This window comes from Lissotriton helveticus, chromosome 9, assembly GCF_964261635.1.
Source record: "Lissotriton helveticus chromosome 9, aLisHel1.1, whole genome shotgun sequence".
NCBI lineage: Eukaryota > Metazoa > Chordata > Amphibia > Caudata > Salamandridae > Lissotriton > Lissotriton helveticus.
The window spans coordinates 289,770,465-289,787,194 of record NC_136070.1 but is presented as its reverse complement, the minus strand read 5'-3'; positions in this window follow the sequence as shown (position 1 = coordinate 289,787,194).

Here is a 16,730-nt window from a genome sequence, read left to right as displayed (position 1 = left end):
CAACTTCTTGATCAAATTGACGTAGATGAAAACTCTCTACTCGTAAGCTTCGACATAGAGAGTCTCTACACGAGCATACCCCAGGACGACACCCTCAAAGTCCTGGAGCAAGTGCTCAACAATGAAGAATGGACACAAAGAACACCCAAAAATTTCATTTTGGAGTGTGCCAGACTGGCTCTCAAAAAGAACTTTTTCGAATATGAAGGAAAACTGTATTTACAAATAGGGGGTACCTCTATGGGCAGTACTTTTGCCCCAAGCGTAGCCGGGCTATACGTATATAACTTTGAACAACAATTCATCCTTAATGCAAACAACCCATTTGGATCCAATATAACGTTTTGGAAACGTTATATAGATGACATTTTTGTCATCTGGCAGGGACCTGAAACGACTCTTGAATCCTTCTTTGACTGGCTCAACTCCAGGGACGACAACTTGAGGTTCACCTACACAAAAGACCACACAAACATGGTCTTTCTTGATTTGGTCATAACTAAGGAAAACGGACGATTGCGCACCAAAACCCATTACAAACCTACAGCAAAAAACAACTTGCTAAGGTTTGAAAGTTTTCATCCGCGGCCACTAAGAGAAAATCTGCCATATGGGCAATTCCTTAGAATACGTAGGAACTGCAGCAACCTGAATGATTACCGAGACCAAGCAAGAGACCTCACCTCGAAATTAGAGTCTAGAGGCTACCCAAAAAAGATCCTGAACCAAAGCCAAAAAAGAGCCAGAAACCAGCAGCGGGAGGTACTCCTGGAAGATGTCACAAAGATCAACGATCAAATTCCACTGACCTGTGTAACTACTTACAGCCCGGCATCCAATCATGTGACTAAAACCATCCAGAAACACTGGAAGATACTCAATACGGGCAATTTAAAATGGGAGAAACCCCTTTTTTCTTTCAAACAGGCCAGGAACATAAAGGACGCGGTCGTTAATACTAGACCAAAAAATCTGGGTACACCATCTCCCACAGTCCTAAACGCGTGGGGTCTCCCTCACGTTACCGGGCACTACAAGTGCGGTAATTGCAGTGTGTGCCATTTGACGGAGAACACGAAAACCCTTTCGTTGGAACCAGGGAAAGTCTGGACCATCTGGTCCCATACAAACTGCAACAGCGCTAACGTTGTGTACCGTATCATCTGCCCGTGCAACCTACGCTACGTTAGCATGGCCAGTAGGAAGGTCAAACAAAGAATTGGCGAGCACAGAAGCACCATCCGGTGCAAGAAATCGATGACCAAACTAACTGAGCACTACCTCTCCATGAATCATACGCCTAACGATATGACATGGACTGTCATAGAACAACTGACACCGGGCGACAAACTATCACAACGACTCTTTGAAAAAGAGCAACGTTGGATATACAGATTGTCTACCCAAAGCACAGGTCTCAATGACAGTATTCCGTGGAACTCAGTGCTTACTAATTAATTCCATTTATCCGCCCCTTTGTAAACCCATGTAATAACTGTTCAGCCATCTAGTACCAATTCCATTAATCCGCCCCCTTGGAAACCTATGTAATTACGGTTCTGTCATCTAGTATACTCCCTTATGAATGCCCCTTCTGATAATACCAACTTCCCATTACCTATGCACCCACCACTACGTTGACGAGCGTTTTTATTTCCCAATTTCCGAGTTTTCGATAATCCTTTTTCAGCGCAACCATCTGCGGCTGCGCAGAGCTAGCGTTTGTCTCGAGCGCTGTCTCCCTGGCAACGTGACCCCACGTGACCACGCCCCGCCCCGGCCACTGGGCAAACACGGAAGTCTTTATCTAGCTGCACACAAGAGCCCGTACAGCATTCCCACGGAGCTCCCGACAGAACCACTGCTAGGCTAAACTGCCAGATTTCCAGAAGCCGCAAGTAAGTCCGGACGGAGCCCAACTAGATAGGTCATGGTTCAACGGAACCCTTACGGTACTCTCACTCCCTCGCCCCTCTCCATTTTAGATGGCGGCTGCACGTACGAGCAGGGTCGGGGAGCTCATGAAGCCCTAAATCAGCGTGCTTCTAGTAAGAATACTGTTTGAGTATGCTCATATGTGAATGATTCTTGTGCTGCCTGTATGTGTGTGTGTGTGGTTTTTAACGAGATCTACAATTATCGGCACTTGGAGATCTCTTTTTGCGCCGCATCACTTTACTCTAGTCATTATTTGAGCACGGCACGCTCCATTACCGGAGCTTTAACACAGTTACTCCCACATGAGTCAGACTCATTATTTTCCTTGCACTCACTGGAACAGCGGCTTTTTGTATCCCAATATTGTGACGATACATCACAATTAAGTATGATACTTAACACCCTGAGGGCAGTGAATGCGTGCGCTTCTCTCACAAACAGCACGTAAGTCTGCTCAAGTTACGATTGTTCGAGCCCAAGAATGGGTATTTGTCCACAGAGTGCACCAGTCACACTTTTATGTATGTACGTGATTAGCATGCCCTTACCACATCCCTTTTCCCCGTTCTTTCCACAGGTTTTTAATCGAAACTAAACGGAGAGCAACACCTTTTTCAGAAATCACCTGTTTGTGATTTCACCTGCATTTTTAGGCGAGAACTGGATACACCTTAGCGTGTGTAGACCACCCAGCCTAAGTTACACTGGTCCTGACGAAAACCTCCATAATCACACGTAGGTTGAAACATGTAGACCTCCCTCCTTTTTAACACGTCTCTTTTGACACCACAGCCTACATAATAAGGCAAAGGTGCCCCATGTAAATACTACTGTATATAATTTTATTGGTTGTCCAACCACTCCAGAATAAAGTCTTCGAGTGGGTAGTGTTGAGACAACTTTTAAACACACTTTTCTACCCTTATCACATATAAAAACGAATAACCCGCTCCACTGTAATCAGGTGTCGCAGCACACCTGGATGGCATTCGGCCGTCCGGGTGGGACCCCGATGATGAAGCATGTCACCAACTAGGTTGGTGAGTGAGGGGTCTTCAAAGGACAAAGGATTGTCCCAGACTGGGTCGCAGGGCATGCACCCATAATACCGTAATAATTATACAGGTATTTAGTATCCCTAGTGGTTACTCCTTCATTTGTTTAAATTAATATACCCAAGGGGACCAGGAGTTCCTACTTGACCTATCGGTCGAACCACCCTTGCTCTCTCCTCTGTTTATATATCTGAACACATTTACCTGCAGGTAATGGGGAGTTAGATAATCAAAAAGGGGATGTTGGCAATCATCAGCCCTAGGCAACTAGATTAGGGAGCGCATAGTAGAAGTACACTATACACAGTAATTATATGCTAGCATATCTATACTGGCTCAGCACAATGGTGGAATTGTTTATTCTTTTCACTGTTCTCATATTGCTAAGCACTCTCATCTCCTTCTGTCTATAATCATTGCAGCACATATATTTTACACAAGATCCACAATAGTTCAATAACTATTGAAACGCCTCTAGGTATGCACGAGTGACTGAGAAATATAGTTCTAGATTTGTTACCACAATTCCTTGGGGAGACAGGGTTGTCATGTTCTGAGGTTGCCCAATCCATTTGTTACCATCTCAGGTTTATGAGGGCACTGTGAGCTTCTGGGGGGCACTGTGAGCTAGTAGGACCGTAGGCTAACATATCCTGATGGCGTGCACAGAATTAGTCTGAGAAAGTAGAAGCCACTAATGAAACAAATAAAGCTGTGTTTGACCTGGCCCTATTGGCAGGTTTATCCCCAAACATTTTGCCTTTTGTCATCTATTTTTTCTGACCCCGTTTTTGTTAGCTACAGGATTCTGGGCACTTTCCCACTGCTGATCAGTGCTAAAGAGCACATGCTCTCTGTATAAATTGTGACAATGATTGGTTATCCATGATTGGCATATTTGATTTACTGGTAAGTTCCTAGTAAAGTGAACGGTGTGTGCCAGGGCCTTTAAATCAAATGCTACTTGTGGGCTTGGAACACTAGTTGTGTCACCCTTATAGGTAGCCATGTAAATGCACCTCAGACCTAACACTATAGTGTTTGTAAGCACAGTTGTAAACTGCCATGTTGTCCTGGAAAGTGCGCCCACTTGACAGGCCCAAACCTTCCCTTTCCTTACATGTAAGGCACCCCTAAGGCAGGGAAAAGGTACCCCCAGGGGCAGCGTGTAATGTATTTGAAAGGTAGGACATGTACTAGTGTGTGTGACATGTCCTGATAGTTTGTTTTTCACTGTTGAAAGGTTATCTGTCCGATAGGCTTATCATTGGAGTTGCATTGTAACATTTTACATGTGTATCTTGCAATAGAGACAAGATAGAAAAATGAAGGTTTAACTCTCTGACCTCAGAATTTATTAACACACCTTTTGGTGAAGGTGGTTTTTAAATCCTGTATTTGAAAATGCCACTTTTAGAAAGTGAAACAAAGGAGGGGGTTGGCCCTATTGATCAGTGGCTATAATAGGACCTGGTTAAAGTAACATAACAAGAGACCTAGCCCCCACATTCAGTGCTGTCAACTGTTTAAACAGACATAGAAACCCAATTTGATTCTCAGTTCTGGTCATTTATTTAACCATGTGTTGCATGTAAGTTTCTTTTTTCAATATCATAAACATCTGAGATTGAGAAAACACTTTCTACTTCAAAACATTACTTTACATTGTTGAGACATACAATAAATGAGAATACATTAAACACCTGAATTAAACACATGAAAACTATAATGACAATCTTATTTGTACACCTGTCACTTTTTTTAAAAGAGTTAATAGGCACAGCAAACCTAGATCATGAACTCCATATAATTCTATTTCTGAGGATGCTGCTCATTGGGAACATAACTTTTTTTAAGCAAGGTCAAGTGTTGAAGAATGTTAAAGGAAAACCCCTCAGTGTTGCTTCTATTCGTAATTTACAAAATCCTCAATGGTAAAAAATGTCAACGCGTTTCGAGACCCGGTTGTAGTCCTGGGGCTCTCTTCAAGCTTTGACTTGGTGTAGTTGTGCTAAACCTGATTGTTGCTCAAGGTTTGATCCCTAGGTGTTTTACCCATCATGCATGTAGAGGTTGTTAGAGTTCACAGGATATTTTTGGTATACTTTTTAGTATTCTGTGTACCTCTGGCTGTTTGTGTATTCAGCGTCTGGTGTGTGAGTGACAGGAGCTGAGATGTGCATTCACTTTAGACAGTCACTTGGGGGCGAGCTTGAGGTATTCACTGTCTTGCTTGGGTGACTGATCACAAGCCTGAATAGGCCTGGTCTGCATTTAGAGTAGTGGGAGGAGTTGTGATTAAACCTGAATAGGCTGTGTCTCCGTTTGCACAATGCTGTCTCCGCTCACTGTGGTCATGCTGCACCATTGAGGGCAGAACTGGTTTGGACTGGGTTCAGAGACTCTTGCCACAAAGAGAACAAAGACATTTTGGGGTATAAGTATTACACCTAAAACCTTAGGACTTTAGATTACTTCCAGGAACAAGAGGACCCTGCCAAAAAGAAGAGCTGGAGAGCTGTAAGGAGGAGTAATGCCCCTTTGCTGTGTTCTGTGTGCGGTTGGCCTGCAGTTGCTGATTCTGCCTGTGGTGGAAGAAAAGGATTGACTCTTTTTGCCCTGCTGCGGTATCCTGCTTGTGAAGAATCTCCATGGGCTTGTGTGTCCTGGCCTCCTGTTAGAAGTCTCAGGGATACAAAAGACTTTGTGAAAAGGAAACCTGCAGAGGAAGGACTGGACTGTTCTACACCCCTTCGCTGGAGATAAAAGTGCGAAGGAGGACTTTTGTTTTCAGTCCAGCGCCTTCCAGCATTGCACTGGCCTCGTGGTAAAAGGAGCAATATGAGCACTTTGTCCCTTAGCACAGCACATGAAGAAAGCTGGTTAAAAACACTCTATCCCAGTGAGTTGTGAGTACTACATTTTCTAGGTGATCTGGGAGCCATCAGAGGGGAGAGCTGAGGTGAAGGACGTGCTGTCCCCACTGTGTGACCTGACTTTCCGGTATCGACAATTTACATCGGCTGCCGGGTCTCTGATACATAGGCCCGGCCTGTAAATCATTGCGAAGCCCCAGCAAGGAGGAATCCCAGCGGAGAGCTCATCCGCCTTGCCGGAGCAATGCCGACAACAGGGGGGGAGGCAGGCTCCACTGCCAAAGGACGTAGGAGCCTCGCGGGCTTGCTCCAGTTGACTCGGGCCACAACTGCCGGAAGTGAAGTGGCACCGCGCACCACAGAGACCCGGGGAGAGCTCCAGGCACTGCTATGGGTCTCCAGCATTATGGAAGGTACAGCGGCACCAGCTCAGTCCCCCGGTGCTTGCAGGAGAAGGTTGAACTTCTCAGTATACGCGGCAGCCGCATCACGCGTTGGCTGGCAGCTACCTTCGATTCTCCTTAAGCCAGCGGTAGACCACGCAGGTCTTTCTGCTAACGGGGTCACAACTGGTTTTGCATTGGCCACTGCCGGCCCAGTCTCAAGGGGCCATTCTCAAAAAACTTGCGGTAGTGCTGTGTCAGCACAGGGGTTTCCCATAATCCCCATGAAAGGCACACAGGTGTTCTGGTGCCCAACATGCTCCGTGAGCATTGCCATATTGTCACTAGTAGGTACATAAGTGTTTCTGTAGCCTACAGATATATGCTGAATTACCATACCCAGCGGCCTACGAGTTACAATTGGCATACCTGTATTCGATGGTGAACTTTTGGGTGAATCTATGCGGTTCTCCCCCTTACCTAATAACCACATTCATGCCATAATGTATGTTGAGGTGGCATGAGCAGCCCAAGGAGGATGTTGTTTCTTATAATGTTCCCAAAATAATTTTCTGACTTGCGCAACAGCTAAGTATATGATTTACTGCACTAATGGTGGCAAAGTAATCATGAATTCATGATGCATATGAGGCTATGACAAACTGCCCTAAGGCAATGTGATGATGGTTTATGGTTTATGCATCCTTATGACAAGTGCCTAGTGGCACAATGATTTGTGTAATTGCGGTCTGATGAGTTTTTATATGCCATCTTTATGACAAGAGCCTAGTGGCACAGTGATTTATGTGGTCTAAATGTGTTATGCAGTGATTTATGGTCTAATGTATTTTTAGGTTTATACAATACAAAGGATATTTTTGATATAACCTTGTGCGCAGTCTCTTTTTGTGGTGTGCCTAGTGTGTCGCTGGTGTGTGTGTGTGCTGCGGACCACTTTACATATTGCCTCTGGGATACACCTGACTGCTCTGCCAAGCGACCAAGGGGCTGAGCAGGGATTATTTTAGGAGTGTAACTCCCTTTCCCTGACTTGAGTGGTGGGTTCTGCCTGGCTTAAATGTATACCCTAGCCAACCAGAAACCCCATTTCTAACACGCTATCTCTAGGCCACACCTAAAAAGTGGACCAGGAATATTGGACCAGGAAGAAGATGAAAGCAAAGGATAAGAGTCCGTAAGTAGGGTGCCAGTGCCATATGGTAGAAAAAAGAAGGGGACTGGCATAATATTTTATAAGGAGAAGGGTAACGGTAAGGGAAGAGAGTTTAGGAAATGAGAAGTAGAAACTGGAGTCTCCCTCTGAGAGAGCACAAGTTTGAAAAAAATGTATAAGTACGCCATATTTACAAGCACGTAGTTAGTTAACATGTACTTTGCACCAGAGTGTTTATATTTAGGAGTGAAATACACCGAGTGTCTTATATTCAGTGGTGAAATGCATAGAATGTTTAAGTAGAGTAACAATAATCATAACTGTGTGAGACTAATGTAGAAATGTTCGGGATGAATATGAAAACCTCACGTTCTCATGTTAAAGGAATAATGTAAGAGTTGAATGTAACTCTAAAACCCAGTATTTTGTGTAGGCCTCATGGCAATTCACAAGCAAATCTAAACGTGCTGCTAAAATAATGTGAGACAAGGTTGACATGGTTCTTCTAAATGTACTATTGAACTTAGGGTTAAAAGTATATGCTTTATAGATGTGTTATTTTAGAAACGTATGCTAGTTAAGAATGTTTGCTGTTTAAATCAAGTTAACGTTTTAAGAGTGCAGGGACCTGCTGCATGTAAATCAAGTAGGCCAGAGGAGATAATGTCATGTAGTTTAAATCGTCATGTGCTCGTTAGAGGAGAGGTCGTGAGGTGTCCAGTATGGAGCTCTGAGAGTGTTTTATGGCCTAAGATATGGTGAAGTCTGGAATTTGAGGCCCACTGCAGGACGAGCTGTATGCAGGTGCGAGGGTCCTAATCAGCTCGAATGAAAGGGACTTTGTTCAGTGGCGCCTTGCGCAGGCCTGTAGGAGTTTCCAGGAATTTCAGGGGGTATCAGCGCACTGAAGAAGCCGCCTGGGAACCAAGGCCAACTTTAACGAGGGTCTTCAAGAGTACCATCATGGAGTTTGCCGCGGAAAGATGTACCACGTGAGGGGCGTCCCAAGGGGCGTTTCTATTGGAAATGTGATTTGGTATTAGGGAAAGAGACCCGGGAGGAGAGCAGGGCAGATGATTTTGGGAGCCTAAGGAAGCGGATGGGTAGGCAGATAGGCTGATCAGGAGAGACCCATTATCAGAGAAGAGACAAAGAGAAGTGCGTGATCTTCTTAGGAAATCACCACGGCTGACACCTAGAGGGTAAAGATCTTGTTAAGTAGGGATGTCATTTAGTGTAGTGTAGGGACAGACTAACCTTAATTTTCTTTTCTGTAATGACTTTGAGGTTGCAACTTGTATCCATTTTAGCAACCCTGATGGTTTTCGAGCTTGTACTTATTATTCTGTTTTTCAGACTCAGATTATTCAAAAAGTTCATGTTCATAGTGATACCGATCTACCTCTTGAATCTCATTTTGAGAAGTTTGTATCTTCAGTTATCTTTGACTTTATATTAAATCTTTAAAACTTAATTTTGGTCAGTGGTCATTTAGAGTGGTGTAAGTTCTTAAATTGATTTTTACTGCGAGATTACCTTTTACTCAAGACAGGTACCAACGATTCAGTCGACAGGAAATGGGATTTGGTAAGATAATTAGTAACCAGTAATCCCGCGTTAGTAGTTGGTAGCAGAGTGAGGATGGTTATCTTCTTGAGGAAGGTAATCTAGAGAGGTTAGTTTACCCCAAGGCCCGAGACGTCGAGAGACGAGCAGCGGAAGAATCGTGTGCTGAAAGGTGCAGACGGTGCGAGAAAAGCAGCAGTATCGGAGAGTGAGTATAAAAAGGGTCATGCGTGAACAGATTGCGGTGTTTTGTGTTGTATTTGTATTGTAATGTCTTGCGGAGTTGAATGCCTGTAGTGTGAATGAGAGAAGGTTGTGAGCGCGCGCAACCTGGTAAACTGGTAACCTGGTAAACGGGTGTACTGGTGAAATCTTAAGTTCAGGCCAGAGCTTAAGTGGTTTTGGGTGTATCGAACATCCAGGGTAGTTGTCGACCATAGTACGGAGGTCACGAGGTACCATTGACCGCCGTGGATCCAAGATAGGGGGAGTGTAAGAGTGAGTGTATGAGTAACGGACGCTGGTCGAAAGTTACTGCGTGTGAGTAACCTATCGGAGAAGGCGATTGTCTGGAAGTAAACGGAAAGACATTTCGCCAAGTTAGGGTGACAACTACAGAAAGACTGTGGGCGTACAGTCAAAGAAAGGTGATCGCTTGGACGGAAGTAATCATTTTTCAGAGTATGAATGGGATGCGTGCATGACCGAGGAGACGAGCTGAGAAAGGAGGGGAACTGCTGCGAAGGGGGACGGGTGACGTCGGCTAGAGCCGCGCTGTGATTGAGCGGTTGGTGTGACGTTAGCTAGAGCCGCGCTCTGGTTGGGCGGCTAGAGTGACGTCGGAGGAAAGTCGCGTACGGATAGGCCAGTTAGTGAGAACGGCGCCGAGATTGGTGGAATATCATCAGGAAGTAAACAAACGCGGAGAAAAGAGAAATCATGAAGTGTTTTAAGTGTTTGAAAGGGATTTTTAAACGTAAACGAAGTGAACATTATTACGGGGAAGAGGCTCCCCCAGAGGGTACGCCAGCTCATTATATGGCAACGAATGTGGGGCTGCATACGATATTTTGGATTGGGGCTTGGAATAAGCTTACGGAAGGAAATGAGGAAATGCAGTTCCCGAAGTATGGAACGTTTAAGTTAGAGGTGTTACATCGGCTAAAAGCAACCATGTCCTCATTGAAACCCTCACCTAGACCAACACAGTTTGAGGCTCTTAATGCATGGATTAAGGCTGCACACGACCGAAATTTGAACAGGCGTCAACAAAGGCTGACGCGATCGGTAAGGGCAGTGCGAGATTCCAAATGGGATGAGGAGGAAAAGCGTTGGAGGGTACAGACTATTGAGGTGGAGAAAATGTATCCGATGAGGGAGGTGTCAGGAGGAGGAAACCTCATGGAAGAAGACGAGGAAAGCGAGTCGGAGGACAATCTGATAAACAGATTGTTAATGGATAGACCACCTCCGAGAGTGGGATTGATAGAAGACAGAGGGCTCGCAAGGGAAGATGGGAATGAGATAGAGGGATATACACCACTCCCTATATCGGAATGGACACCTAGCAAAGGCGGAGAAACACCTCCAAACAACACTGTACAGAGTGTAGTGGGAAGGTTTGTGGTGCAGAAAACGCCAACCACAGAAAGGGTTGAGTCTGTGGGATTGCCAGACGCTCTTCAAGTGCCTGTTACCATAGGACCCATAGTTTCGATCTATAATTCTGAGAGAGATAGAGGGGAACAACAAAGGCAATTGGATAGGGAAAGGATTGAGATGGAAAGGAGGAATAATGTGACGAATGCATGGAAACAATTACCAGGTTCGGTAACGTGGAACACCCCATTAGACACAACTGTCGGTCCCAATTCAGAACAGGGAGGTCCGAGAGGACCAATGGATCTAAGGGGACCGCGGCCAAGATCTTTTTCAGAGTTAAGAGCTGATTTGAGGGAATGGGACGGGTCCATAGTATCTCCGAGTAACAGGACAAGAACGGAACCAGAGTGGGAAAGCAGGGGTAACGGGACTGTATCTCATTGTGGGGCCAGCGAAAGCAGTCAGGGCCGGGAAGGCCAAAGTCAAGAGAATAGAGGGGATGCATGTCCTACAAATCAGAGAGAACAGCCGGAACAAAATACTAGGATTGTAGAATGTGAGGAAATGTCCCGTCTCTGGGGGAACGGAGGAGATGAGGCGGTACGGGCTTTTCAGAATAGGTTTAGGTGCCTTCATCATACACTTGGGGAAGACGTTCAACATTGGAGAAAGGAGAACAGCGATAGGTCCCGCCACGCCTCGAATAATCAGGAATCACAGGGAAGTAGGGAAGAAAGAGGGAGTAATGGAACATCTTACCCTGCATCCTGTGAAACTAGCCCGGAGGGGGAGAGAGGGGCCAGGAGGCATGAAGGAGTGTTTCACCACCCACCCCGAGAAGATGGAAAGGCATGGGACTTAGAGAGATGGGAACAGGGGAGGACTCCCTATAATTCACCAATACCTAAACGTAGATCTCGGAGCTGGGATGGGAGAGATGCGGATGGAGGAGCTAAATTGAGTGTCTTGAAAGCTGAAATTAAGGCAAAAAGGCTTGATGTTACCAGTTTAAAATCAGATGTTGATGAGATAATAGATGGAACATTGCCTTTGGAAAGGATAGAATTGTATGAACAGGATGAGTTATTGTTCATGGCAAAGGATATTACTAGGAAAGCTAGAGCGTTTCATGAAAAACTGACTGATTTGGCAGACAAGTATGCCGTGGATTTGTCTAGGACAAGGGCATTGCAGAGCAACCACAGATTACAGTACGCAGACCAAGATCTAGATGAGAAGAGAACTACTGGATTAAAAACACACATAAGAGAGCTGGTAACAGGGATAAGAGTGTGGAGAGAACTGGATAAATGGGAAGAAAGGTGGTCGAAAAAGGGCACCGTTAGGCGAAGTACAAATGTGATGACCCCTGAGGGAAGGGTAATGCAGATGGAGGCATTCCCTTTGCGAGAAATATCAAATGGAAATTATGTACATGTGCCCTGGAGTAGAGGAGACTTAGCCGCATTTACCAACTCATTTCCGAAGTTGCGGGACAATCCAGTCGAATGGTATAAGCAGGTAGAGAGGTTCGTTAAAATCTCGAAAGTACTGTGGATAGATTTGAACACGTTGTTTGACATCGTGGTCCCATCTGATCTGTGGACCCCTTGTAAGACTAGTGTCGAATGGCCAAATGCTGAACCATTGAGGGATGCTCGAACAAATGGACCATCTGAGATTGTCATGCGAAAGTATGAAAGGGTAATAGCATGGCTGAAAGATAAGGTACCACCACAGGATATAGATTGGGTAAAAATAGACCGAACAAGGCAGGAACCCAAGGAGACAGTTCACGAGTTTTATGAAAGATTGTTGAAAACATTCAAGCAATACAGTGGACTAGATGTAATGGATCCCAAAGACATAGGGCAGTTCGTGTCAAAGTTTGTCTTGGGGTTGAGACCTGATATTTGTTTGATGATACAGCAACATTTAATCTGTTGGCAGAACAAACCACTAGATGAGATTTTACGATATGCGAGGTACTGCAGTGACGAGATAGATTCTAAAGCCAAGAATCTAAAGGAGAAATTGATGGTGGTGCAAATGCAGTCCGCTGGGAAGGGTGGCCAGCAGAAGCAGGGGATGGGACGAAAACCAAATGGTCAGAACAAAGATAATGAAGAAGGGCAGAGACCTAGGATAGACTTTGCCACTTTAAAGAAAATGACAAAGTGTCATCTGTGTCATCAGGTGGGGCATTGGCGACGCGAGTGTCCCTTTAACCCTGAAAACGGAGAGCTAGAAGTAGAAGAGCAGGTCCAAGAAGACCCAGTGCAAAAAGTGACAGTCCCAAGCAGTAAGGTGGCCAAAGGGGGGACTTCGGCTCCACGGGCCCAATTCCCACAGCCACCGAAGATAGCAGCCGGAGGAAAGGTCTTTAAACAAATGCCTCTGTTTATCGAGGAAGAAAAATGTTATTACATTGATCCATTGACAGGACAACGGGTGAGCAGTGAAGAAGACTGTACCCTCGGGGCAGTTCTAGAAGTGGATCAGAGAGGGCCATTTGTTGAGGCAGAAGTGGCAGGGTGTCCCACTACGTTCTTAGTGGACACTGGGGCTACTCGTTCGACTCTGAGATCAGCGGTAGTTCCAGACTTGCCAATGTCAGGGGAAACAATTCAAGTGGTAGGAGTCGCAAATAAAAGAATGACTAGTCCCTTGACAGAACCAGTGTCTGTGAAAATTGGAAACCACATGAACGAACATCAGTTTGTGGTTTGTGACTCGAGTCCGGTATGTCTGTTAGGTAGGGATTTGTTATGCAAATTGAATTGCACCATATACTGCACCCCACAAGGAGTGGAGATACAGACTACCGACGATGATGCTACCTTTAAGGTGGCCAATTCAAAATTCTGTGTAGAACTATATCCTACTCTGACTGTAGAAGATCTTCCACAAGACTTAAGAGATGCAGTGGCGTCAGAGGTGTGGGATTTCACAGGAGAAGATATAGGATTGATTAAAGGGGTAGAACCGGTAAAAATTCTGGTAAAACCAAATGTTGAGTTTCCAAGAACGCCTCAATACAAATTGTCCCAGGAAACGATTGCGGGAATAAAGCCTGTGATCGAGTCAATGATACAGCAGGGAATACTGAAGGAAATCGTGGGCAGTCCTTGTAACTCCCCGATTATGGGTTTGCAGAAACCTAGCGGGAAGTTTAGGATAGTTCAGGATTTACGAAAAATTAACAACATAGTCGTTTCATGTTGTCCCGTGGTACCGAATCCATCAGTAATATTGTTTCAAATACCATGTCAAGCAGAATGGTTCACAGTGATAGATCTTTGTCAGGCTTTCTTTTCAATCCCATTGGATGAAGAGAGCAGGTACCTTTTTGCGTTTAAAATGGAAGATCGCGTTTTAACATGGTGTCGAATCCCACAAGGATTCACAGACAGTCCATCCATCTTTAATCAGTTGTTGAAAAAGAATCTTGAGAATCTAGTACTGCCACAGAACTCGGTTCTGGTACAGTACATAGATGACCTACTTGTTGCGTCAGAAACAGAGGAAGCTTGTAAAGTAGATTCAATTGCCTTACTGAATCATTTAGCTGAAAATGGACATAAGGTATCTCCGAGCAAGTTGCAGTATTGTCTGACAGAGGTACAGTATCTAGGGCACAGGTTAGAAAAAGGGAAACGTAAGGTGTCCCCAGAAAGGATTGAGGCGATAATGAAAATGAATGCGCCTACAACACAGAGAGAAGTTAGAATGTTCTTAGGAATGGTGGATTACTGCCGACAGTGGATAGTTAACTTTTCACTGAAAGCAAAGCCCTTACAGAAACTGACGCACAAGGAGGTGAGTGATCCGGTACCATGGGATGAAGAATGTCTGGTGGCGTTTTTACAGCTGAGAGACGATTTATGTCGTGCTCCGGCTCTGGGAATGCCAGATTACGAAAAGTCATTTTCACTCTATTGCTGTGAGAGAGAGGGATGTGCTTTGTCAGTTTTGGCACAGACCCACGGTAATGCCCGTAGACCAGTTGCATATTTTTCGGCTACATTAGATCCAGTAGCCGCAGCGTTGCCCGGATGTCTCAAATCCGTTGCTGCAACGGGTGTCAGCATTGAAAGGAGCGAAAGTATTGTGATGGGACATCCAGTAGTGGTGTATGTACCACATTCAGTTGAATTGTTAATGACCAGGACGAAGACGCAGCATCTGACCAATAGTAGGCTCACGCGTTATGAGCAAGTTATACTTGCCGCAGAAAACGTGACTCTCAGGAGATGCTCTGTCTTGAATCCTGCTACTTTGATGCCATTACCTTCGGTAATAGAAGGCGAAGGATGTGAAGACCACGATTGCCTTGATGTGACTGAACTATGCACGAAACCCAGACCAGATATAGTGGATGAGCCATTGTCTGACCCCGATGAAATTTACTTTGTTGATGGCTCATGTTTAAGAGACGATACTGGTCGGTTGAAAGCAGCTTATGCTGTTTGTACTATTACTGGAGTTGTAGAAGCCGCTTGCCTGGAAGGAGTACATTCCGCACAGGTAGCAGAGATTATTGCCCTAACTCGTGCCTGCATAGCAGGAAATGGAAAGAGAGTCACCATCTACACGGACAGCCAATATGGTTTCGGTGTGGTTCATGATTTCGGGCAGTTGTGGTCTCAGAGGGGTTACATGACCTCCTCTGGTTCGCCCATTCGAAATGGAGAATTTGTGCGATTGCTGATAGAAGCATTACAAGGTCCTGTTGACATTGCAGTAGTGAAGTGTGTAGCTCATACTAAGAATACAGATTTTGTGTCACAAGGTAATAGATATGCTGATGAAGTCGCACGCTATTGTGCGGAACAAAGTTATTCTTTCTCAAAGGTGGAAATAGAAGGTGCAGAAGAAAAGACTGAATTAAGTATGATGTTAGAAACTGTAGACACTTGGGAGGATTTAAGAATAATGCAGGAGAACGCACCTGAAACAGAGAAAAAGGCATGGGAAATAGCAGGTTGTGTGCGAAGTGAAATGGATTTTTGGGTTTCAGCAGATGGGAGAGCTGTGTTACCTGAAGAATTAGCTAATCCCATGGCGAGAGAAATACATGGTCCAGTACATCTAGGAAGGGATGCTATGATGAGAGTGTTTAGGCAAACTTGGTATTGCCCTAAATTTAGAATAGCAGCAGAATCAGTCTGTAAACGATGTGTTACTTGCCAACAGCTGAACGTAGGCAAACGAACCCCAGTCACACTGAGTCACATTGGGAGGTCGGGGGGGCCTTTCAATAGAATGCAACTAGACTTCATCGAGATGCCAAGAGTCAATCGCCTTCGGTATGTGTTGGTGATTGTATGCGTATTTTCCAGATGGGTTGAAGCGTACCCTACACGTAGGTGCGATACACTCACAGTGGCTAAATTGTTGCTCAGGGAGTTGATACCGCGCTTCGGGGTGCCTGCCTCTTTGGAATCGGACAGAGGAAAACATTTTAACAGCGAAATAGTGAAGATGTTGTGCTCCACACTGAATATCGATCAGAAGCTGCATTGTAGTTATCGACCAGAAGCTTCAGGAATTGTGGAACAAGTGAATGGCACTTTGAAGAATAGATTGGCTAAAGTAGTGGCATCCACATCTTTGAGTTGGCCAGATGCTCTTCCTTTAGTGCTCATGAGCATGCGCAGCACGCCTGATAGGAGGACAGGTCTCTCTCCCCACGAGATCCTGATGGGGAGGGCCATGAGACTTCCTACAGTTCCAACTACTGCTCTATTGAATATTACAGATGATCTGATCTTGGATTATTGTAAAGGACTGTCTGACGCCATCCATTCTGTGTCCCTTCAGGTGCATGCGGCTGAAGTTCCAGCAGCGAGGAACCTGTGTCATGACCTGAACCCAGGGGACTGGGTCTTGGTTAAAAAGCACGTCCGGAAGAACTGCCTAGATGTTCGCTGGGGTGGGCCCTTTCAGGTAATCCTGATAACGAACACCGCGGTGAAGTGCGGGGGGCTGCCAAATTGGATCCATGCATCCCATACTAGAAGAGTTCCAGCACCTCTAGAAGGAACAGCTCCCATCCCAGACGAAAGCCCGGAAGTGGAAGAAGAGTCGCAAGAAGGGATTGAGGCAGCTGAGGAGGTGTCGGAAGAAGTTGGGA